We start from the raw sequence: 25,353 nt of genomic DNA, 5'->3' as shown, positions 1-25,353 counted from the left end.
TCTGAATTGCAGGTAGGATATAATCTGCCATGGTTTGCATTTTGTACAAGTTGCTGAAATGGAATAGATTCACAGTTAGGTATGGATACATACACAAAGCGTTCATTAGGGATTTGTTCCTATGGTTGCAGAGAGTGCATATATGTTTCCACATGTATGAAATCTGGAAGATTTCATTAATAGATATGCTTTTGTTTTCCAGTACTTGTAGTAAGTACATTAGAAATTCTTGTGGATCTTCATGTGAGTTTATAGTGAATTTCACCATTCCAGCACAGTAATCCAATTCTTGTCTTATTCCATGAACACTGTATGTGTTGTCAGGATTGTTGATTGCATTTCTATGAAGGACTAACATTTGCAAACACAATTGGTCTGTATTGTGTAAGTAAATGTTGTGAAGAATTGGTGGCAATTGGAATAGAATATTTATTGCTACATTTGCGTAGCAATTTACACCAGTTATATTTGAAAATTTGAATGGACCTGATAGTTCTGTGTCCAAGTCATTTCTTCAGAGTGTGTGTTGCTTCTTTGAAGAAGTACCTGAGTTACTTTGAGTAGTAGATTCTTCTTTGGTTGTAGTAATTGATGAAGTATTATCTTCTTTTACTCTCTCTGGAGGATTTGCAGTGAGATCCTGTTGCATTTCTGTTTGAAATAGTTTTCTTTTACAACATTTTGCTTTTTGTGGAACATGATAGGTTTTTAGATGGGGGGTGTACAGTGAATGTAGTGTATTTAAAATGCAAGGAATATCAGCATTTACTTTACTTGCATCAAAGTTGATTAGAAATAGACCGTCAAGTGTGCGTAAGCGTGATAGTGCTACGTAGCTCATGCCTTCTTTAAAGAATGTGTTCCCAATATCTATCAATGCTTTATCTAGGGTAAGACCTTGTGAATGGTGACTGCGTATGCTAGAGTTAGAGAAAATTGTTCTCTGCGTACATACATGTCTTTGAAAGGAAGGAATCGGGCTGTTGTGCGTCCTATCCTTTTAACTTCTGATAGTTTGTCAAAGAGAATATTGACAAACTGAATGTGATTGTCATGTGGATATGTTTGAAAGCCAACATCTGTACCAAGTGCTCCATTAACTAGTCCTTGCTTCATGTCAAGGTCATGTTTAAGCATTACTCTACAGTTTAAAGATATTATTAATATTTTCTCCAAACCAGCTGTGTTGGAGATAGAGATTTCGAAGGTATTTAGTCTTGATGTGGCTTGTTGACACATGGGTAGTGTCATACCATGTACGTCCAGTTTGTCTGTGGAGCAAATTTCAATTATTGGTTGCATTTCTTTTTTCAACATTGTTTCATGGAATTTTGAACAGCTTGCAAGAGTTGGCATCAAGGACATACAATTGACATTTTTGTGTGCTAATTTTTCCATGACAACAGTAGCACATGCGTTTTGGCCATATAGTGCATGGATGTGTCAGGTTTTTAATATTGATTGTGCTTCTTGAGGTAGTACACCAACTCTAATACTTTTTAAAATGTTGGCGTATGTGAGGTCTGCAGACTGGCGCATGTTTTCTGTCAATTCTTTGTATTGGAAATGTTGCCATAGGTTGACATTTTCTATGCTGCCAACAGTTTTACGGCAGAGTTTGTGCCCTAAGGTTTTATAAATAGGTTCACCTTTCACTGGTGTCAATTGAAGAAAATCTCCGAAAACAATAATGTGTTTTCCTCCACAGAGCTCTTCGTGGTTTGTTTTGAGTACTTCTTGTAGTCTGAGGGGAATCAAAGCCAACATTAGGTTGGAGACATGCTCACTTCATCTATTAGTAGCATTTTCATTTGTTTCAAAACTCTGCGTAGTGCCATTGCAGCTTCTGTAGAAATTTGTAATATTCTAATTTGTTTTGGTGTTCTACTGGAAGGAGTAGTAAGCGATGTAAAGTGACACCACCTATGTTGTAGGCCTATGTTGTAGGCAGCTAAACCTGTGGGGGAAGTTACAACAGCTGACAGTTTGTTGTTTGTCAATTGTTGAAGGAACTTGCTGATGATTTTTATTAAGAATGTTTTTCCTGAACCTGCTTGACCACTGACGCATAGTAGTATAGGTTTTTGATTTTGGCAGGTACATTCATTATTTTAAGTTGTACACCATGTGCAATTTCTATTGTTACTTCTTAAAAAAAGCTACGCAGCTCATTGTTCAGTTTTGATTTCAGTACAGTTATGTCTTCTATATCTTCTTCATAGTGACACACTGTGTGTTCTACTTCTACTTCTGTCATAGCTAATTCTAGCTCATTTGCTATTAGTGGCTGTACCAGTGGTTCTTGGCTTCCTGTAACAGAAGGTTGACTACTGTCGGGAGTGTCCTTATTTAGTTGGGCCTGGAGTTCTTCTTCATGTTGCTGTTCATTGTGCAACATTGTTTTGTACTGTGTAAAGTTTACATCTGTTATAGTGCTTTCATTTGCTTTGAACGCGTCTTCATAGGAGTCATAGATATCTAGTAACTCTTCTTCTTTTCTCCATGGTTTAAAATGTTGTAGCAGGGACATGTAATATAGTTCTTTTTTTGTTGAAGCGTTTTTAATGACAATTTGATATGATTAATTAAGCTTTGTTTGGTATGTTTCACTAAGCTGCCTTCACAATTTGTCACTCTGTATCTACCTTTATTTTCATCTGGTTTTATATTATTTTTGTAGGTGAAGTTTTGGGCTATATGGTATAGACACATGGTTTCCAAAGTGGTACTCCTGTTTGGGTAGAATGTGTCTAGTAAATTGTTTTTCAAAATGTCTTGGCTGTTGGGATAATTTTTGGCTACTGTTTCTATGTCCTCGTATTATTTGAGAACTCTTTTTCTAGATTTAGCAGGACCAAGACTTAGTCATACTATATTTTCAGATGTTCCATACAAAACAGTACCGGTTAAACGGTCTGCAACTTCATATCAGCCACATTCTCTATGAGAGAGCATGTTTATGCCTAAGCTGTACAATTTCTGAGACAGTATTGTGTTCAATGATAGGTCATCCCAGATGTCTTGAAGGTCTGATTTTTTCTGCTTTGGTTAAGTAGGCTGTAACATATCGTGTATCTGCAGTGGAATTGTCTGCAATGTACTGCACATCTGTGTTTGCATTCCATAAGAGGGCAATGATTGCATTGTAATCATTGATATATTTTGCTTCTTCTGTTCTTTTCATGTAATATGTGTTCTTAGGTGATTTACCTTTAACACTATGTCTAACTGAAGACATGAAGTTGTTTACTTGACCTGTTGCTGTAACTGGTTTAGGGAAACCAAAGTGGCATTTGGTGTAGTATTTCCCTTTGTTTTTATATTTGCGACGACAATATTTCCCACATTTGTTTCTTTGAAATTGTAAAATTTGTGAATGAAGATCACTATTGGTTGTTTGTGAAATATTTTTCCATAAACTGTAAAATTTAGGGGCATCTTTAATCCATAAAAGCATGTGGATATGTGGTGCTCCTCTGGCTTGGTATTCATTTCTCCAAAAAATGTGTTGCAATTTTCCAAGGGGAGGAACAGTTTTATTACAAATAAAGTGTAGCATGTTAATGAAGCGATGATGGAAATAACTTGAAACATTAACAGGATCAAGAGAGCAAAGTTCTCCAGGTGTTAGTATATCTATGTTTGTTTTGTTTTTGTTTGATATGTGTAGGAAATCATGTAAATCTTCCCATGCATATTCTCCACAACTTAATGTAACAAACCAAGTGGGTAGGCCAAGGTTTCTTATCATACAACGTACATCTCTGTGATGTCGGAACCAGTATTCTTTAGTACCACGCATGTTTGTTAACCAATTTGTAATGCTTGATTGTAGAACCTCATCTTTTTCTTGCACTTTTTGTAGTAATTGCGTAGCTGACATATTTTTAAAAAGAGTACCTGATTTCAATGTGTGTGCATCTCATTAGCATAGAGTTGCTAGTTCACTTTCAAAGAGTAGGTGGAATATGTATTCCACATTTTGGGCCTCATCACGACTTGGGCGGTAACGGTAACGCTATTAGCGTGGGCGGTATTAGCCCTACCGCCGAACTCCCCGGCGCCAATAGCGCCGGATCATGAGTTTGGCGGTAATGTAAGTCCCCATTCCCCACTGAGCCCATTTGGGAATGCCCCATTCCCCATTGGGCTCAATGGGGAATCTTCACGCTAATACCGCCAGCGGATTTCCCGCCGGCGGTAATAGCGCAAATTTTCAGCGGATTTCCCCCCAGCTCAGAGCTGGGGTGAAATCCGCCGAAGCCCTGATTCAGCGGACCCTTAAATCCGGCGGTAATAGCGCTACCGCCGGATTTAAGGGTTACCGCCGAAGTCGTGATGAGGCCCTTTGTCTAAATCTTTGATCTTCAGAATACATTCGTAATGAACGGTATTCTGATGCTGTTATCTGAGTGGGTCTATCATCGTACCTTCCTCCTTTCCCTGTAGGATAGAGTAGAGGAAAAGCAAGTGTTTCTATACTTTTTTCCCATATGCTGATTGGTGATCCTTTGGTTTGTCACATTTGGAATGTTTCTAGTCCATCATCTATGGTGTCTTTAGAGTGTAATGGATGAATTGTATAATGGTCTAAAATATTGGATACTGTAGCAGGATCTAGAAGTTCAAATTGACCAGTTTCTGGTGACTCTTGAATTATTTCTGTGGTTTCTCGCAGGTTTTCTTCAATATTAATTTCTTTGTAGTATTCATTATTGTCTTTTAGATATTGCAAGGCTTGTCTAACTTTATGTAAGTCTACGAGTTGTTGCCAATTTTGTTGTTTTTTATGGGTACACCATTTACTAAGCCAATTAAATATTGATTGAGTGTGTACATTTTCTTTCAGATCTAATGGTAAATAAAATACTTTGCCACAAATGCCCTTCACTAATTCAGAGGGAGGTAATTTTGGTGTTTTTGGTTGAAGGCATATTATTGCTTGAAATGGATGCACTGTTTGAATTATGATGCTCTCATATAAATTGAGTTGTTGCAAGAGTTTTGGTAGTGGGAATAATTCCAAGTTATTTGTGATAGCACGTCAAGGAGTTTGGTTGTTGTCAAGTTTTGCAGTGCAGTCACTGCACAGTATTAAGGGGTCATTTATTTCGCATTTGTTTTCTGCTATAAGGTAGAGAGCTAATTCAAACCATTTGGAATCTTCATTGTCTTCTATTTTGTATGTTATGTCTACAATTTTTTTGCTACTTTTATAAAAAGTTATGCGGCAACACTTACACACATGGTTTGGTACTTTAGCGGATGTACTTTTAAATGTTAGTATTTCTTTTGTGTATGTGTGTAGTAGAAGGTTGCCATTTGTAGAATTGTTCCTAGTCTGTTGCAAAGCTATTACATTTTGTAAGTGGCTTTCAGTTAAAAAAATAATTTCTCTGGATATGCTCATTTCTTCGAATAGGTCTTTGGCTGTTCTATGTAGAAGATTGTTATTTAAATTTCCTAATGGTAAAGCTGGACTTTTAGCATAGTACAGTTTATGGACTAGATTTCTTATAGTTGAATGATGTGTTGATATCATTTTTTTTTAAAATTCTTTTTATTGTTCAACAACAGTGGTCTCGAAAGCTACAACAACTCTCTCCCACCAATTCACACACATCGACAAGCAGAAAAAGAAAAGAACATTTACAACTGACATTATACGGCTTCATCATCATCTCAGCCACCTCCCCCCAGAATTTCAGAACGGCAGACCACTCCCAGTACATGTGAAAGGAGCCCGCAGCCTGAGCCCCACTTTTGGGCCCCCCCCATGCTCTGCACCAAATTTTGCCAGTTTAGCCGGCGTGTAATGCAACCTGTTTAAGAGTTTAAACTGTATCAAGCATAAACCCGCATTTAATGAAACATTTTCGTCAGTGCACAATATCTGCTCCACTTATCTTCCGGGATGGGCATTTGCAGGTCCTTTTCCCATTTGTCCTTTACCTGGTTTATTGTAGGGGTGTGGGTTTGCACTGCTGCATACAATTTAGAGATACCCAGCCCAGCATTCATGGTGATGAGCTGTGTGCAGGGGTGTTGGGGAGGTGCATCTGAGAACATTGGCCACCTCTTCAGAAACGCGGCCCTTACTCTATAGTATTGCAATATTTTAAGTGGTCCACCCCCCATCGCTCTCACAAAGTCCTTCTTAGTTGCAAATTTGCCATCTATAAACATGTCGCTCACCCTCATATCCATGTGTGGGTCCCAGACCTCCCGAATACCCACATCAAACGTGGGGGGAATACCCGGAAAGTTCTACAGGGGGACCTCCGAGTTATATGGTGTCTCCAGCTTTAGCCTCTTAAACAATGCGCCCCAAGCACGGACCGTGCAGCTGACGGGATCATAGTCGCAAGTGTCCCTGTGACTTGTATTAAATATGATTGACCTAATGCCCACTGGGTATATAGTGTGTGCCTCCACCCACGTATGTGGTATTTTCCCAGAGTACTCATACCAATACTTCGCAAATTGCACCTGGGAAACCAGGTAATAAAGCTCAAAGTCTGGAGCAGCCATACCACCAGTGTCATAGGGTTCTGTCATTTTTTCCCACCCAATTCTCGCCGCCTTACCATTGCATATGAAGGTTACTATGAACAACCGTAGCTTAGTAAAAAAAAGTCTCTGCCCGGCCATATTGGTATGTTTACAAAAAATATAATACTTTGGGGAGGACTATCATTTTGAGCAAGGCGATTCGGCCATATAAGGTTATGGGGAGGCGTCCCCATATCTGTAGCTTAGTGCTCAACGTCTGCAGCACCTTCTCGTGGTTATTCGCGTAAAGGGTTTGCCTATCTCTGGACACTAGCACCCCAAGGTATCTGATATGTTGTTCTGACAATGTCAGGCCGCACATATTCGTGGGGCATTCAGTGGAGGGCGTGAGCGGAAATACTTTCGGCTTGGCTAAGTTGATGACATACCCCGAATACTCCGCAAACTCGTGTATGTCTGTCATAATGGGCTCTATGTTTTTTTCTGGTTCGCGGACGTATAGGAACATATCATCAGCATAGAGCGAAATAAGTTGGATCGCTCCTTTCATGTTTATTCCCCTGTCTCTATGCCTTAGTCTAACAGCAGCTGCCATTGGCTCGATAGTTAAGGCAAACAAAATGGGCGAGAAGGGGCATCCCTGTCTTGTGCCCCTCCCTAATTGAAACATCTCAGAGACGGTTTTGTTAGTGCATACTCTGGCTCCTGGAGCAGCATAGAGCAGTCGAACATACCCAATGAAAGTAGGTCCCACCCAAAATGTTTCCAATACACTAAAGAGATATTTCCAGGACACGGAGTCGAGCGCTTTTTCGGCGTCAAGGGCAATGGCAGCTGCACTCCTCCCAGGGTCAATCTGGGCCATTATACCAAATAATCTACGGAGGTTCAATGCAGTGGATCGCAGGGGAATTAACCCATTCTGATCAGGATGTACCAATGTCGAGACCAATGGTGCCATACGGTTCGCCAGAACCTTGGCAAATATCTTGGCATCGACATTGATAAGTGATAAGGGCCTGTATGATGACATGTCACTAGGTGGGCGTCGGGGTTTAGGTAATACAGTTATGATGGCTTCCTTCATTGTCGGTGGTAGTATGCCTCCCTCTAGGGCTTCCTCCCAGGTCCCCAGTAGCACAGGAGTTAGCTCCTTGCAGAACTCCTTATAAAATTCAGCCCCCAGCCCATCCGAGCCCAGTGCTTTGCCTGACGCCAGCCCCATGATTGCCTCTTCCATTTCATCCACAGTGATTGGTTGATCTAGGGCCAATCTGTTTTCAAGTGGGAGTTTTGGTAGCCTTAACGATGTTAAGTATGCCATTATCTCAGTGGTCGTTTTGCTATCCCTGTTGGAATACAGTGTTTGATAAAATTGGGCAAATTCACCATTTATATCCACCTCGCTTGTTTTGACCTCGCCATCCACATCTTAAATACTAGTAATGGGTTGTGGCTGTCGCTCCTGCTTAATCAGATTAGCCAGTGTTCTACCCGCCTTATTTCCCTCACCATACCTGCGTGCTCTGGACGGGGCTGCCATATACTATGTTTCTCTGGTGGCCAGGTCATTGATAGCAGAGCACCGCCGCCCTCCTGCATCGCTTGTGTATTGGTGGGCTGCCCCTCCCCCACCTGCCGACCTGCAGTTGCGAGCCTGGGGCTCGAGTAAAAGTCTCCTGGAACTCACTGGCGGTCACTCCGCAGCACTACGGCCGCTGCAGTTGCACCTGCGGATATGTCTGTCAGCCCGGGTTCCATGTGTTTCGTTTTCACAGGGTGTCTTCTACGAACCTTCCCCCGTGATATTCTGTAATCGTACGTCTGCAAATTCAGAACTGGAAGGATTTATAGATGAAAGGATTTCGATCGAGCCGGAGCTCTCCACCAAGGCGGCCATCTTAGATGTGCGCAACAGCACCCCCCCGTTGATATCATTTTGATATGATTGAAAGTGCTTTTGCAATGAGGTCCTGAAATGCAGGCTAATGAATGTCCTTGTAGTCCTGAGTATTCGTGCATTGGACAGATCCATATTTTGTAGTAGTCATTTTGAATTTGTCTTTGCCTTTCACATACTGATTGAGGAACTGGCATAAAGATTTGAAAGATTTTTGGTCTATATTTCACATTGACGTGCACAGCCATTTTTACACTGGACGTTTTGGTTCAGTCGGATGGAGAGGTAATACTGAGTTTTCTGGGGATATTTTTGTAAGCAGCAATTCTTCTTCCATTATGGTATTATTACGTTTTTCATACCCTCATCCACCGCTATGTATGGCAATTGTGTTTGTTTGCTTTTGTTTGTATTCTTCTTCATTGAAATATTGTTCTGTGCTCGTGGTGTGACTCCATTCACCTCCACAGATATTTAAGAAGTTATTTTTTTGACATTCCATTTATTGAGAAGTCTTTTTTGTAATTTAGTAGTTAGTTTTGTTAGTGGTTTGTTTCTGTTCAACACTAAAATAAATAACTTCCTTTTGAGAAGGATTGCACTGTCTATGAAAGCTTCTAAGATTAATTTTCTATGGTAGGTTTTAAGGGTTGTGCATGATTTCTCTCCTGTTTTTAAAGATTTTGAAGGACTCTGTGCTGGAACATTTTATGTAAAATACTTTTTTTGGTATGGTTACTTGCCACTACATCAAGATTTATGGGAGCAGTGTTAGCAGTAGTGGTAGCTGAATTCTTGTTAATCACTTTCTGTTTCATTTTACATTTTGAAAGAGGAGGCAACGTTTTTGCACTGGAAGCTTGTTTTGTTTCGCTTAATGACTCTAGTTGATCTTTTGTTTGAACTTTTTGTACACATTCTGCTAGAGATGGATGCTTATTTTGGACACTTTTATTTGCTCTACTTCTACGTTGCTTTCTACGGATTTGCTTTTTGTTAAGCATTCTTTGGGGTCTGTTGGAAAAAAGAATGTATGGGTGCTGTGTGCATGAGTGTCTGAATATGATGATAAGGATATATGTGGAGGTGTGTGATTGTGCAATGGGAAGCTACAACGAGTTGGGAAGGCTATTCTTGTATTTGTGTGTTACTATACTGGGGTTCAGATGACAATAGAACGTAAGCTAGTGGTGAGGAGAAGCACTAATGCTAAATCTAATGGTATTGAATTAAAACCGTTCGTTGTACAGCAATACTAACATTCTAGGAGCTGATTTATGGAATTTGTGGGCAGAATGGCACACAAATCCCCGTTTTTCAGTGCACAGATTCCATAAATCAACCCCACAGTGTGTTTCAGTAACAGTAAGAATATTATGGTAGTATTGTACTTACTTTTTTTGTTTGGAATGAGCAGGTTTCTTGTTGTTTGTACTTCAGATGCTGCTGCTTTTCAGGAGGGTGGTCTTCACTGCAATTGTAAAAGAAAGAAGTTAGTAATTTTGTGTGTTTATAGCACTGTTGTTAATTTAGACATTGATGTTTATGTTTTTGTAGTTGTATTGTTGTTTGATAACTGAACATAGTGTGTGCATGCAGGTTCCTTTGTCTATGTGCAGCCTTTATATTTTACTTACAATCTGTTAGTTCAACATGCTTTGCAAATGAGTATAATACTAAGCGTGTGAAACTCACTTGGTTTATTAAGGCTGTGTTATTGGATGTTAGGAGAAGAAATAATCATATACTTATTTTGCTATTTGTATAGGGTAAATGGCAGAAACTGTATAGAAAGCATGGAATGTATGCATTTGTGAAGGTGTGGGCAATAAAGCAGGTGGTGGTATTTCAGCTGGGAACTTTTTAATGATAGTGTCTATCTGTGTGAGTGTATAAAGATGCATGAACTTATCCTGGCTGTGTGTAATTTTATAATACACTACTAAGTGTTTTTCTACAATTATACTGTTATTTCTCCCATCTTTTAATATTAAATTATACTTTTTTAGTTAGCTGTGTGTGTAAAAAAAGAATTTAGATAGCAGACAGGTTTGGAAGTGATAGTCGATTATAGCCGATGGGAAAAATAACAGTAAATTCATTTTATAGGTTATACCGGTTAAATAGCAGTTACTCTGTTTATATGCATTCATACGAGTTGTACATTGACTGTGCATAAAATATGCATACCTCTAGTTTGTTTTCATGCATGTGGATATGCTTGCAGCTTCAAGTAGAAATCTTGGAGACTTCACAGTAGTTTTTGTAGTAGGTGCTTTCCAATGATAGGAGACTTGTACTCACAGTGATCAACAGTACATTTGAAGTGCTGAACTATGATGATGGAGTTAGATTTAGAGGTCTTGGATGTGATTGGTGGATGGTTGTGTGACTGCTTAGCAGTATCCAATGAGGGAATGGCACAGAGAATGAAGGGGAAATGGTAGAAGGGCTGTCTAAGAGTTACGCGCTCCATGACACCGCGGCTGTCTGCGGACAGGGCATGCTCCATCCAGGGTTTCCCCATGTGGTCGTTTTGCACTGTGGTGCTTTGCATTTGGGCGATGTCAGTGCCCCTACTTTGTTGGCAGATTTGGAACACTTGGTTCAAGTAGTAATGAACGTCCTTCCAAATGCCAAAGTTATTTTTTATGGTTTAGTACCTAGGGCAATATGGGACAATAGTTCTGTTTTTTGTTCTCAGCAAAACATTGCTAGGTGTGCAATCAACCGAGGCATGTTTGCTTTCATGCTTAGAGCTGATATGTTGTTCTGTAATAATGAGAATATTGATTCCAGTAATGCTGTTTATTTTAAAGAAGATGGCATTTTTTTATCTTTTATAGGAAATGCCATGCTGTTTTGAAATCTAAGGGTTGCTTTGGAGAAGCTTATGTGAAGATTTTAGGAGTAAAGTAAGAAAAACAAAACAAAAAAAATACAAAGTAACAGGTGTCTGTCAAGCATCTTCAAAATAAAATGTGGACACTGCGTATTACATACAGGGATTTTGGGGTTGAGAGGCATGCAAATGAAAAAGAGTAGAGCAAGGGATTGGTAAATAAAGTTTACTGGGTGTGTTGTGTAAGGAGAGAATTTGTCAGAAAGTCTTTTTCCTGAGAGAAGAACAGATAGCTATGGCTGTGCGTTTCAGAAAACAGATTATCTGGATTTTGGGAGACTCATGGATACATTGGTTGGAGGTGCATACAGAACGCTGTGGAGTAGCTGCACGCTTTGGATTCCCTTATGTGGAAGTGCACTGGCATCGAGTGCGTGGAATGAAGCGGCTCTGTGCTACTTTGGAGAGGTAAGAGTTTAGGACATGTGTCTGGAAATTCTTTGCAATTTGCAATGAAAGAAGGTCATGGACTTGTTTTCAAATTCCCAAGTAATTATTTTCTTGTATTGCGCAGAGACAAATGTGGCTGCATTCTTTTTCATTTGGTCCACGAATGGAGAAAGTGAGGTGCAATGTCAATAAGGCTGTTTGTGCCTTTTTAAGAGATGTTGGCATGTCCTCTTTTCATAATGAAAATATTATGTTCCGTAGCACATATATTTATGCTGGCAATAAGATTTTTCTGAGAAATATACAAAATGCATTGCAACCTTTTTTTAGAATTACAGCAATCCATTTTGCAGTAGGTGTTGACCATTTGAAGTTTTTCAAACACAAAAAAACACCAAAAGTTTCTTTTCAGAGCCACCACTTCCTCCCATTGAAAAGTGCAATGGTTCTGATAGGGCAGCACCCCCCAAAAATAAATGTCTGTGGACTGTCCGTGGACTTCTAACAATGCACAGGACCCTGCACTATTTATTTGTCACTTCTATCTTTAAACTGTGAAAGGTGTTTCTGAAAAGAGCCTTATTTGGTTGTTTTATATTTTCTTTGTTTTTTTAAACGCGATACACAAGCAAAGGAGGAGAAAGGAGGGTAAGGAAGAGACACCAACCACGGGGATAAGAAAGGGCAGGTGGAGAGAGGAAGATGTAGGGTAGGCCTTATTCATGTAGTGGGCAGACCTTCTCGTGCTCCTTGACCGCAGTCTCAAAAGCACTCTGAAGATTCTCCCCCCTGCAGAGTCCTGAGTCGCAGTACATACACAATATTGTGACCCTCGAAAGGTAAGGGTCAACAGCATCATGAATGGCCTGTGAGGCAGCTGGAGGAATGCGCTGTCCCACAGGAGCTTCTCTTGTGGTTACAGGAGCAGAAACGGAGGATGTTGTAGAAGAACTCAACCTACTACGTTTATCACAAGGTACAACCTTACGAATAGCCCCACCATGGAACGACTTTAGGTGTCGATTCATTGATGACGTACCAAAGCTGTACGAACCAGGCCTCCCACGACTCAGCACCATGTGGCACTGACTGCAGGTGACCTTATTCGCACGTGGTTTTGGACTCCACCAAGAGTGGTAAACAACCGCCACACCCAAGACTCACGGCAAGTTCTGGTAGTAGGGACTTCCACTACCTCATCCTTTTCATCCTCTTCATCCGTCTCCTCTACATCCTCACGCCTGTTCCCCTCTGCAGGCCCTTGGGGAGGTGGTGGTGGTGGAGGGGGTGGGGGTGTTGCTGAGGCAGAAGTAGCACCAACAGGAGCAGCAGCAAAAATGGATGTCATCAGGTTTGATGAAGCAATTGCAGCAAGAGCAGCAAAGGCAGCAAAAGCAGGTCAATCTTCAATAGTATAAAGACAGAATGAAGATGAGCTCTAGGGTGTGGCCTTTTATAGGGGTACTGGTGCACGCTCTGTGGACAGCGACGCTGTCCATGGACAGATTGAACACACAAAAAAGGCCAAAAAAGTTCCAAAAAGTATGTAGATTACCAAGGACATTGTCTGGGACATGTGCAATGGTGAACTTCTACTGTAAAATACTTTGGATTGTCCAAAAAAGTACTTTTAAAATGTTCGGGGACCCAGACAGTGTCCGCAAATCAGGGCACACACTCAGCATGGGTGCGGTCGCATGATGACGTCGCGGACAAGTTCGCAAATGGGACGGCTCTCCACAGGACACCAAATGTGCAGGAACAGTTGTGCGCATGCGCGCGGGTGTTCTACGGACAGTGTTCGGGTCCTCAAACTAATTGAAAGTGTGACACACGTGCGATGGACAGTTATGGACCGGCGCGATGTTCGTAGGACCTATGGGTGTGGTGCGCATATGGGTAGATGTTCTACGGACAGTACGGACACTCCCATTTTAATTACGAACAGTATGAACAGGTATTGTGTCCTTTGGACACCTACATTTTGGTTAATTACGGACATCCCGGACATCGAGTGTGTTATAAGAACAGTTCCATCTTGATTGCGGACAGTACAGACAGGTACAGTGTCCTTAGGACACCTCCATTTCATTAATTGCGGACATCCCGGACACCAAATGTGTTCTAAGAACAGTTCCATCTTGATTGCAGACAGTGCGGACAGGTACAGTGTCCTTAGGACACCTCCATTTTGGTTAATTGCGGACATTCCGGACACCGAGTGTGTTCTAAGAACAGTTCCATTTTGCTTGCGGACAGTACGGACAGGCATAGTGTCCTTAGGACACCTCCATTTCGGTTAATTGCGGACATTCTGGACACCGAGTGTGTTCTAAGCACAGTTTCATCTTGATTGCGGAAAGTATGAACAGATATAGTGTCCTTAGGACACCTCCCGTTTGGTTACTTGCGGACATCCCAGACTCTGGTTGTGTTCTACGAACAGTTCCATTTTGGTTGCGGATAGTGCGGACAGGTATAGTGTCCTTAGGACACCCCCATTTTGGTTAATTGCACACATTCCGGACACCCGCGCAGTCCGTGAACACCCCAACTGCCTTTAAAAAAAAACAAGATACAAAGGACTGAATTGAAACACACATAATATTTTTTTTTATTATATACAAATATAACATTTATGAAAGAGAGGGGGAAGCAGAAACTGACACAAATACAGGGGAATTAGGGGTTTGGAGAGGATGGATGGGAGGGGATGAAGCGATGGAAGTCTCATCATAACGTTTTTCTAGGTACTGAGGGTTTGGGGATATTTGACTGGGACATGGAGAGGGGGAACAGGTACTTGTGGGACAATGATATTTATTTTTTTCTTTTATGTGGTCCTCCACAAAATGTTTTAAAAGATTGAAATTTTCCATAAGCATATCCATTTTTTGTTCCATCCTGCAGAGCATTTTCCAATGTCTCTTTTGCTATATTATTTTCACTGTTTGTATGTTCTGTTAAAAAAAGAAATGTGTTAGGTACACATAAAGTAATGATTATTAATTTGCTTATATAGAGAAGTGTCTAAAATTAGTATCACTGTCTTCACTCATTTCATCACGCGGGACATTTTCTTCAAGCCATTCCAAAGTACTGAATATTTCTGTGTAAAAAAAAATATATTACTTTTAGTGTACCTAATTCAGAAAGTTTAGAAATATATAAGAAAAATGAAGTTTACTTACTAGTTTCTGGTAAGTTTTGTTGTTACTGTTGTGCAGGTCTGCTGTTGCTTCTTGCTGTTCTTTCATGTGCATTTTCTTTGAAGTAATTATGTTGGAGGCATATCTTTTTTGTTTTGGTATATTCCATTTTAGTACATATGCTATTTAAATGGACAGTTGATGTGTTACATATATAGGTTCCACTTCTTATTTATTATTACATATAATGTGTTCATGTGCTGCTTTTTGAACTTGTTCAGTGTTTATATGGCATGATAGAATAATCTAAGATACCCAGTGAGTTTTTGGGTAGTGTTGATGTTGTCCGCGTCTATCCACGGACATACGCACAGTCCGGGGACATAAAAATCACTAGCAGGGGGTTCAGTATATTCTATGTTACATGTAAATAAAGTAAGGGAATCCTAGTAAAAATCTATCAAATTCACACTATGTATATGTATATTCAGTTAAAAAAAAATGGATAAAGGGGGGTTACCATTAATTTGCACTATTAAAAACCTATGAAATTCAGTAAAAAAAGTTTGTTAAAGGGACATTATGGTTCCAAGTAAAACCGAAAACCCCCTGAAATTCACTAGTTATAGTAAGCTAAGCAACCATAACTCACGCCACCACCGTGCATTGTGTTGTATCTTGTCTGCTGGCGCATGTGGAATGTTATTCCTTGTTCATGGATCAACATAACACACGGGCCACTTTGTTTGCCTTTTCCATGCCTGGTTGCGGCTTTGATGCTCTGGGACCAGAATAAAGTTGTTCATAACTTTACCTTGCCTCAGTTTACTTCACTGGCGATGGAGGAAGCCTGGTCCCTTTCTTGCCCACACATGCAGGGTTTGTTGGAGGTCTTGGCTAAGTCAGCGGGAGAAGGAGCCGCGGAGCGCACCGGTGCAGGGCCTGGCAGTGCCCTTCAATGTGAGCTCTGTGGAGAGGCGTGAGCTACGTGGCAGGCGGGCTGAGCGGTGCCGCTGCCCCTGATCGCTGAGGCATGCTGCGGCCTGGGACCAGGTTTCGGAAGCTGAGGCTGCTCCCAGGTGGGGGCGGCCTTAGGAGGGGCTGCCGCCGCAGTGCCCATTGCAGCTGGCGTAGGACATACAGAAGGAGGTGTCGCTGGTTGAGATTGCGGCGGCAGGAGAGACTGCGACTGCACAGTGCCCAGAACGCCCAGGGAGAAGTTGGTAGCATTGTGGGCAGTTTGAGTCCCCGGCGCTCCGTGTGAGTTGGATCTGGAGGCGTGGCTACAGCCAGCCAGTGAGTACGAGCAGAGATACGCTCAGCCGGCAGTCCTGGAGGTGAGGCTAAAGCCGGCGTGTTGGAGACAAGTGTAGATAAGCTCTGCTGACACCTCAGTTTTCCACCTGGCTCACGCTGGCGGCGAAGGGGGCGGGGCATGCTGGAGAAGCGTTTCTTGTCTCGCCCGTGTTCACATTATTTTTTCTGATTTCGGTGCGGAGTGTACAGCTATTCGGTTTTGTATCAAGCACCCTGGTTAGGTTGTGTTAATCAACGTCTTGCAAATCAAGGTACGGTGACACTTTCTGCAGTAGCACTGTCGTTTGAAGTTGCCTGGGGGGAAACTTCATTGGTTTGGCTCGTGTGTCTGGGTCTTTGCTGCAATTGCGGCCAACGTGTTTTAACCATGTAATTGCTGTTCAACAGGCCCCCTTCCCGTTTAATAAGGCATGTCTCGCACTGCTGCCAGACCCCTTCCTGCATTTTTGCCTGCTCCTGGAGAGACAGCATCCCCATGGGACAAGTGGATTGATTCCTTCAAGTATATTTGAAGGCAGCTGGGGGCGCAAAATTTGATGATGATGAAAAGGAGGCAGCGCTTTTGAACTGTATTGGCACAGAGCGTTTACGAGTCTTTCACCATTTGCCAGGGCAGGAGGTGACAATGCCTGGGAGTGGCGAAGGGGAAAGAGTGGTGAGTGCATATGAGACTGCGTTGAAGAAGTTGGAGGATGGTTTTGGCAGGAGGATAAACGTAGTGCTGGAGCGTTACACGCTCTTTTCCAGGGTGCAAGGGTCGGGTGAATCCATAGATGCATATGTGACAGATTTGAGAGCTTTAATGGCCACCTGCAGATTTTCGGGGATTCTTGATGAGTACATGAGTGACCAAATAATGATGAAGACCAGCAGTCAGAATATTAGGGAAAGGCTTTGGATCGAAATTGACCCGCCATTGGAGAAGGTGGTGGAGATAGCCAGGACCATTGAGACATCCAGGGCAAGCGTACAAATTGCCACTGTAAAGGAGGGTTCCAGAGATGCCATTCAGACTGTCTTACCTCATAATAGAGGTGGTGGTGTAGATGTTAAAAAGACATTTGACAAAGGTGACAACCAAGGAGGAAGGTTGTCCAGAGCTAAGGAGCCTTGCAGGAAATGTGGCTGGTTTAGCCAATTGACTGGTTCAAAAGAATTTCCTGCTGCTAACATTGAGTGCAGAAAATGTAAATGTAGGGGTCATTATGACCACATGTGCAACGTTAATGGGATGGTTGTTGGGTCCCATATTAAGGCAGAGCAGGGTGTGATATTACATGTGGAGGGAACATCACGGAAAGGTCCATGGGTTTCGGTGTTGGTGGATGGTCATCCTGTAGACATGTTTGTATATTCGGGCTCGCCCTTTACCATAATATCTCCGGAGGTTTATGTGGAGAGTTTGGGGAAAGAGATCTCAGCTTTGCATGCATCTGATATTAGTCCCAGTGCTTAGGGGCAGAATCCCATTAGCATGTTGGGTTACGATCAGGCCTGCATTGAATTCAAGCATCGACAATCCAAGTGCAAACTATCTGTTGCACTCAAGGGTACCAGTGTATTGGGGTGGGATGAACAAGCCGCTTTGAGCATTGAAATCCATCCAGGAAAGGATGTCCCCGTGTTGAGCATTTAGGAGGAGGTTGGGTGTGTGGGGGTCAAGTGACATCTGAGGGACTTAATACTTCAGAATGGTTATTCCTGGTGGTATTGGTTAAGAAAGGGTATGGCAATCTCAGGATGTTTTTGGGACATTCAGGAGTTAAATTTGAATATTTGGGTTGATCGCCATCCCTTGCCAAATATGAATGAATTATTGCTTACGCTGGGTAGGGCAAGGTGTTTTTCTACATTTTACCTGTCCGAAGCATATCACCAAATTGATTTGCACATGGATTCCAGACCACTCACTTCTTTTGTGACTCCCTTTGGAGCCTATCGTTTTTGCCACATGCCTTTTGGCCTTGCGTCAGCATCAGCTGTTTTCCAACATCTGATGCATGAATTGTTTGGTGGCATGTTGTGAGTGTGCTACTTCCAGGACGACATCTTGGTGTGGGGCGGTTGTCGGGAGGAGCATGATATCAGGGTACGCAAGGTTATGAAAGTGCTGAAGGAAAAAGGTTTGACTGTGAAATTGGTGAAATGTCAGGTGGGTGTGGATAAGGTGACGTATTTGGGACACACCCTCAGTGCCGAAGGGGTCAGTCCTAAGGCCGACTTAGTACAGGTGATGAAAGATACGCCGGAGCCCACCAATAAACATCAGTTGAAGGCATTTTTGGGTTTAGCAGAATACTATGTGAAGTTCATACCTAACTATTCTGAGAAAACTATCTCCATGAGAGCTTTACTAAAGAAATGTGTCAGGATCGAGTGGTCCGACAAATGTTTTGAAGAGTTCAAGGTTGTGAAGAATGATGTGGATAATGCTCCATGTTTGAGGCCCTTTGACCCCAAGTGCAAAACCATGCTTACTGTGGATGCCAGTGAGGCGGGGTTAGGTGCAGTTTTGGAGCAATGTTGTGAGGGGGAATCTAGACCAGTGGCTTTCGCATCCAGGACTTTGAGAGATGCCAAAAGTAGGTATTCCATGATTGAGCGGGTGGCTTTGGCAGTAACCTGGGCATCAAAGCACTTTAGAACGTTCTTATGGGGCATTCCATATGTGGTCAGGACAGATCATAGGCCTTTGGTGCATTTGTGTTCACCACTGGGGTGTGGTGGCTGTAACTCCGAGGATAGCCAGGTGGATTGTGTAGTTGCAGGAGTACAACTTCACTATGGAATATTTGCCTGGGAAACAAAATGTTGTTGCAGACTGCTTATCATGGTTACCTTTTTCAGAGCCAGTAAATTCTCAGGGTGGCTTTGTTGGGGAAGAGGAGGAGTTTCAGATTGCATGTGTCATTCCCGCCTTTGATAAGTCTGTTTGGACCACGGAGAGTGAAAGGGATGTTGAGCTGTGTTGGGTCAGAGAGGGTTTGAGCAAGGGTTGGGAGGTGGTCAAGCGTAGACCAGAGGGTAAAGGTTACTCCCAGGTGCTGGATGAGTTGGCGGTTGGTCCCTGGGGTGTGTCGAGAGGGGAGAAATTGGTTCCACCTGTTTGCTTTAGGGATAGGCTCCTGGCGTTGGCCCATGAGGGGCATTTAGGATGATCTTTGACCAAAAGGAGGTTGCGTGAGGAGTATTGATGGCCTTCCATGGATCGCGAAGTTGAGTTGGTGGTGAAGGATTGTCATGCGTGCACCATGAGCGACAAGAGTAAGGTGGTTCACCCTCAGCCTGTCCATGTGGTTGAAATTCCCAGGGAAGTGTGGTCAAAGGTGGCTCTGGACATCATGGGTCCCTTTGAATGTTTACAGACAGAGTGTAGGTTTCTGTTGGTGCTAGTAGATTACACGTCCAGATGGGTGGAGGTGGCAGTGTTTGGCAGGGTGACAATGGAGTGTGTCCTAGCTTTCCTAAAAAATATTTGATAGGGAAGGGATACCGGCCAGACTGGTCACCGATAATGGTGTCCAATTTAATTCCAGACTCATGAGGGAATTTTTGGGACAGTGTGGCGTAGAGCACCATCACACTGCTTTTTACAATCCGAGTGTCAATGGCCTGGTGGAAAGAGTTAATGGAATGATTAAAAGTGCCGTCTGTGAGCACGGGTTGGACACCCTTTGAATTCATGAGGGGAAGGAACCCGGTAACAACATTGAGGTCTTTGGCATTGAGTGGTGGTGGTCCGTGTGAGTTGGATCTTGATGGTGTGCAGCAGAGGATTTTGGCACGCCAGGAGGCTGTAAGGATTTCCCAAAAGGATAGAAAGGAGTTGCAGGTCAAGGTGGGTGATGTTGTTTGAGTAAAAAATCCCAGATTTGTTCAGAAAGAGGGTAGCACATTTTTACCTTCTAAGAGAGTTGTTAAATGTGGCAAGGATTATCTGCAGTTGGAGGACGGCTCAAAGTGGAGCAAGAGGCGTGTTGTGGTACTAGATGGGAGTAGAACGAGTGTGAACATGGGGGCTTTGTGTGGAAGTGATGATATGTGTGATGTGTTAGACTTCGCACTTGAGAGAAAGGAAGGAGGAGAATGGTGGACGATCCAGAGAGGTTGCTCCTTAACGTGTTATGGAGGGACAGGCCATGGATGGAGATTTCAGTGAGGAGGGTGCGCATGTCAGCAAGGGATGTAACATTTCTGGGGAAAATGGGGAAGGTGTGGGCATCCCGTTAGGTCTTGTGGGCCTCCTGTCAAACTCAGGGATTATGTGTATTAGCGGGTACCAGGTTTGGTGAGCAACCACATTTTTGGTGAGCAACCACGCTTGTGTTTTTATCAATTGCATTGTATTTGTTGTGTTATTGTGTGACCTGTTAATGCAATTTTGACAGTTGTTTTCCTTTCTAATGTTTTTTCTTCTTTAACGCTTGCTGTTCTCATTTACTGTGATATTTTTATCCTGTGGTGTTTTTGGGGGGTAAGGGGAGAAGATATGTTGTATCCTGTCTGCTGGTGCGTGTGGAATGTTGTTCCTTGTTCATGGATCAACATTCCACATGGGCCAGTTCGTTTGCCTTTTCCGTGCCTGGTTGCGGCTTTCCTGCTCTGGGTCCAGAATAAAGTTGTTCATAACTTTGCCGTGCCTCAGTTGACTTCACATTGCTAAGACTAACCCCCAGGACATCAAAGATGACATCACAAATGTCATTGATGACATCACATGTGCATTTACCTTTCATGAAAAGCTGTATAAGGGATTCTTATTATAATGTTGACAAAAAAAAGTGTCAAGGATCATTGGAATAGATGTCATGAGCTATGTAGTGCATTAAGAAATGCATTGATATAAATAGCTTTCTATTATGAAGTTCTTTACAGTATAATAAGCTACTCATGTATAAACATAAGCATTGTGTGCATCATACATGATGGAGGTGCAATATTCATAATCTTCCCATGTTGAATAGTGAAATGATAAATGCTTTCTTATGAGAGTTTTGTGTACTGTGCAACATAGCACCCACTTACTACATGCATTCATTATTACATACAAAACACAAAGGCACAACAACAACACATACAAATATGAGTAAATACAAGGAAAGTGAAGTACACAAAAAAGCACACAGAAAAGCAGCAGTAGAACCAGAAAGTGTTCATAACCTAACTGATTATCTTTATGCACAGAAATGATTGTTCTGCTTCAAACCTCCTACTTCCCTATGTTAACTATCACATGATGTGACTGCACCCTAAAAAAAGTAATGCGAATACAAATATGAGCATATCCAGAGAAAGTACAGTAATAAAAAAACATCAGAACAATAAGAAAGTGTTGATAACCTTACTGATTGTCTTCATACACAGAAAGCATTGCTATCTTTCAAGTGTGCATTCTCCCTATGTATATGTTTCATATGCTGTGAGTGAACCCCAAATGAATTACTGTAAGAACATATTTGAAGTATAAGTCTGCAAATATAGTACTTTTTGATTGTTTTGTTCCTAGGTATTACTGGCCAAGATATATCACTAAAGGAAAAAAGAGGGAGCCATATATGTGATTGTCTACTGGGGTCGTTACATAGACGATATCCTTGTGATATGGCATGGAAACAAAACAAGCCTCCTGAAATAGAAGACAAATAGAGAGCCGATAAGAGAGAAAATTGAATACCAATCAATACTTAATCAGAATTATGAAAAACATGACAAGGAATCTCCCCTGAGGAACCGTGGCTAAAGTCATGGGGAAACACGTGTTGGGAGACAATCTGGGAGACAAAGTTTATTTATTGAAACTTTAAGTGCATTGAGTATCCAGAACCTATACTGAATAAACAAATTGGAATTAACATAACCAAGTGATTGAGTAATTCTTCCCAAGGAGCGCACTAAAGGGTACCAACTTTATTTTTTGGATTTGTGATGTCATCTTTGACGTCCTGGGTGTTAGTCTTAGCAATGCCCGGTGGTAGCGCGCGTTATGGTTGCTTAGCTTACCATAACTAGCAAATTTCAGGGGGTTTTCGGTTTTACTTGGAACCATAACGTCCCACTAACAACGTTTTTTAATGAATTTCATAGGTTTTTAGTAGCGCAAATTAACCATAACGTCCCTTTAACAAAGTTTTTTTACTGAATATATATACACACACATATATATGGATACATACAAACCCAGTGACAAGAGAGAAATGGTGGCACAATTATTATGTGGGATATAGAATGATGCCTACATGAGCAGAACAGAAGAAATTATTATCTGTATAGACTCAGTGGCACAGTGGGGGTCATTACGAGTTTGGAGGTAGCCATGGTGCTATTGTTTGGAATGAGCAGGTTTTTTGTTGTTTGAACTTCAGATGCTGCTGCTTTTCAGGAGAGTGGTCTTCACTGCAATTGTAAAAGAAAGAAGTTAGTAATTTTGTGTGTTTATAGCACTGTTGTTAATTTAGACATTGATTTTTATGTTTTTGTAGTAGTATTGTTGTTTGATAAATGAACATAGTGTGTGCATGCAGTTTCCTTTGTCTATGTGCAGCCTTTATATTTTACTTACAATCTGTTAGTTCAACATGCTTTGCAAATGAGTATAATACTAAGCGTGTGAAACTCACTTGGTTTCTTAAGGCTGTGTTATTGGATGTTAGGAGATAGAAGAAATAATCATATACTTATTTTGCTATTTTCATAGGGTAAATGGCAGAAACTGTATAGAAAAGCATGGAATGTATGCATTTGTGAAGGTGTGGGTAATAAAGCAGAAGGATGTGATGTACAGGCAGTGGTGGTATTTCAGCTGGGAGCTTTTTAATGATAGTGTCTATCTGTCTGAGTGTATAAAGATGCATGAACTTATCCTGGCTGTGTGTAATTTTATAATACCAATTACGTTACAAATTCCATATCATATCATATCATATCATAATACACTACTAAATGTTTTTCTACAATTATACTGTTATTTCTCCAATCTTTTAATATTAAATTATACTTTTTTAGTTATCTGTGTGTGTAAAAAAAGAATTTAGATAGCAGACAGGTTTGAAAGTGACAGTCGATTATAGCAGATGGGAAAAATAACAGTAAATTCATTTTATAGGTTATACAGGTTAAGTAGCAGTTACTCTGTTTATATGCATTCATAAGAGTTGTACATTGACTGTGCATAAAATATGCATACCTCTAGTTTGTTTTCATGCATGTGGATATGCTTGCAGCTTCAAGTAGAAATCTTGGAGACTTCACAGTAGTTTTTGTAGTAGGGGCTTTCCAATGATATGCGACTTGTACTCACAGTGATCAACAGTACATTTGAAGTGCTGAACTATGATGATGGAGTTAGATTTAGAGGTCTTGGATGTGATTGGTGGATGGTTGTGTGACTGCTTAGCAGTATCCAATGAGGTAATGGCACAGAGAATGAAGGGGAAATGGTAGAAGGGCCGTCTAAGAGTTACGTGCTCCATGGACACCGTGGCTGTCTGCGGACAGGGCGTGCTCCATCCAGGGTTTTCCAGCAAATCCAGCATGGAAAGGGGACTGTAGGGATTAGCCAATCAGGTGTTGAGGTTGTGGATTTGTGTTGAAAGAGGCTGTGTGTAGTGAAGATGGCAGAGGTGGAGAAAGTCAGGGTGTTGGTGGTTGGAGATATGTTTGTACATGGTTTACAGCAGTATGATCAATGCAGGAATGTGGCAAACAATTTTGATGTTAAAGGAGTGGAGGTGGTGTGGAGCACTGTGCCTTATTTCAATGTACAGGGAATTGTACACGTTTGTGAAGATATGGGCAGGATGAACAGTCCCCATGTGGTAGTTTTGCACTGTGGTGTTTTGCATTTGGGCTATGTCAGTGCCCCTACTTTGTTGGCAGATTTGGAACACTTGGTTCAAGCAGTAATGAACGTCCTTTTTCTGGTTTAGTACCTAGGGCAATATGGGACAATAGTTCTGTTTTTGTCCTCAGCAAAACATTGCTAGGTGTGCAATCAACCGAGGCATGTTTGCTTTCATGCTTAGAGCTGATATGTTGTTCTGTAATAATGAGAATATTGATTCCAGTAATGCTCTTTATTTTAAAGAAGATGGCACTTCTTTATCTTTTATAGGAAATGCCATGTTGTTTTGAAATGTAAGGGTTGCTTTGGAGAAGCTTATGTGAAGATTTTAGGAGTAAAGTAAGAAAAACAAAACAAAAAAAATACAAAGTAACAGGTGTCTGTCAAGCATCTTCAAAATAAAATGTGAACACTGCGTATTACATACAGGGATTTTGGGGTTGAGAGGCATGCAAATGAAAAAGAGTAGAGCAAGGGATTGGTAAATAAAGTTTACTGGGTGTGTTGTGTAAGGAGAGAGTTTGTCAGAAAGTCTTTTTCCTGAGAGAAGAACAGATAGCTATGGCTGTGAGTTTCAGAAAACAGATTATCTGGATTTTGGGAGACTACCACATTGGTTGGAGATGCATACAGAACGCTGTGGAGTAGCTGCACACCTTGGATTCCCTCATGTGGAAGTGCACTGGCATCAAGTGCGTGGAATGAAGTGGCTGGACCTAGTACCTCTTTGTGCTACTTTGGAGACACAGCATCATCCAGACATAATTATAATTAATTGTGGAGGTAAGAGTTTAGGACATGTGTCTGGAATTTCTTTGCAATTTGCAATGAAAGAAGGTCATGGACTTGTTTTCAAATTCCCAAGAAATTCTTTTCTTGTATTGCGCAGAGACAAATGTGGCTGCATTCTTTTTCATTTGGTCCACAAATGAAGAAAGCGAGGTGCAATGTCAATAAGGCTGTTTGTGCCTTTTTAAGAGATGTTGTCATGTCCTCTTTTCACAATGAAAATATTATGTCCGTAGCACATATATTTTTCGCAGCGATGGAGTCCATCTTACTTATGCTGGCAATAAGATTTTTCTGAGAAATATACAAAATGCATTGCAACCTTTCTTTTAGAATTGCAGCAATCCATTTTGCAGTAGGTGTTGACCATTTGAAGTTTTTCAAACACAAAAAAACACCAAAAGTCTCTTTTCAGAGCCACCACTTCCTCCAATAGAAAAGTGCAATAGTTCTGATAGGGCAGCACCCCCCAAAAATAAATGTCTGTGGACTGTCTGTGGACTTCTAAAAATGCACAGGGCCCTGCACTATTTATTTGTCACTTCTATCTTTA

The sequence above is a fragment of the Ambystoma mexicanum genome, chromosome 6p (genome assembly GCF_040938575.1).
Source record: "Ambystoma mexicanum isolate Mex_15411 chromosome 6p, UKY_AmexF1_1, whole genome shotgun sequence".
Lineage (NCBI taxonomy): Eukaryota > Metazoa > Chordata > Amphibia > Caudata > Ambystomatidae > Ambystoma > Ambystoma mexicanum.
Note: the sequence above shows the minus strand (reverse complement) of the source record.